Here is a 1,446-nt window from a genome sequence, read left to right on the forward strand (position 1 = left end):
TGCTTTTGAAATTTCTTTGATAAAGCAAGGAGTCTTTGAGAAACCAGGAGAAGAATAAAATGTTAAACATCAACTTCAGGAATAAGGTGTCATAGCAACAGGACAGAGAACTATCCAGAATGATCTAAGAAGGTTAATCCTGCTACAAAACTTTGTATAATTTCTATAAATTTAATTCAATGATATTTGTTAACTTCTTCTAATTACTTTGATCATCTATATTTTTTACTCCTTCACACACCTCAGCTTTCCACCTTCTTCCCTCTCGTAGTCCTCTAAACTTTACTTCTGCCTCAGGACTCAGTTTATAGGTCAGTTCTACACTAATCCCCTCCCTGCACCTTCCCTGTCTTAAATTTATCACGTTATTGTTATTTTTGGTTATTTGTTTTCCCTCTCTTCTGAAAACTCCGGGTGCTCACTTTTAAACTCTTGGTGAACAGCTCTCAAGCAGTATTTCTCATGCAGTTGACATTTGGTAAATCTTCACTGAATGACTCAGTGAATGCACCTCTGCCTTTTTCTGTTCTCCTCAGAAATAACAAGTCTAGAAAACATGTGTACTTGATTTAGAGGAAAAGGGAAGTCTAAAGAAAAAGACAAATCAGGGTGATTCTTTTTCACACATCAAAGGTGGAACGGGTAGGGAAGGCAAGTGGAAATGCAGGTGGTAGTCATGAATTAGAGAAGCCCTGGTGGCGCAATCGTTAAGCACTGGGCTACTAACCGAAAGGTTGGCGGTTTGAATCCACCCAGCAGCTCCATGGAAGAAAGACATGGTGATCTGCTCCCATAAAGATGACAGCCTATAAAACCCTACAGGACAGTTCTACTCTGTCACATGGGGTCACTATGAGTCAGAATCGACTCAACCGTACCTTACAATAACAACAACAATCATGAGTTTGAGTCCCTGGGTGGTGAAGCGGTTAATGCATGGCTGCTAACCAAAAGTTTAGAGGTTCAAGTCCACCCAGAAGTGCCTCAGAATAAACGCCTGGCCATTTACTTCTGAAAAACCAGCCATTGAAACCCTATAGAGCACAGTTCTGACACACGTGGGGTCACCATGAGTTGAAGTCAGCTTGATGGCAACTGGTTTGGTTTTGGGTTTTGGTTTAGTCATGAGTTAGAGGGGAGGCTTGGGAAAAAGTAGAAAGGTAAAAACTAAGAGAAAAAGGAGAAAGCAGGAACGAGTATAAGGGAGCTATCCTGAGAAAGAACTTTACGTCCAAATACCTGAGTGGTTCCATCACATCAACACTGCTTGCACATTCATCTGTCATGCTCAAAACACATCAAGAGACATCTGCATTTTTTAAAATTATAAAGATCCTAGTCTCCTAACCCTAAATCAGGGGGATATACCATGAGATCTGTGCTGCTTGTGGGTATAAAATGTGGTTTAAAATATGAGATGTGGAAATGTAGAACAAAAGTTTAACT

General features: G+C 40.2%; 1 protein-coding gene across 1 annotated transcript in view; it reads right to left on the minus strand.

Moving 5' to 3' along the window:
* The window catches only part of MS4A2 (membrane spanning 4-domains A2), a 15,012-nt gene that overhangs the window by 2,067 nt on the left and 11,499 nt on the right, over positions 1 to 1,446 (minus strand). The gene's annotated exons all lie outside the window — the stretch shown is intronic.

This window comes from Trichechus manatus, unplaced genomic scaffold (genome assembly GCF_000243295.1).
Source record: "Trichechus manatus latirostris isolate Lorelei unplaced genomic scaffold, TriManLat1.0 scaffold00240, whole genome shotgun sequence".
NCBI lineage: Eukaryota > Metazoa > Chordata > Mammalia > Sirenia > Trichechidae > Trichechus > Trichechus manatus.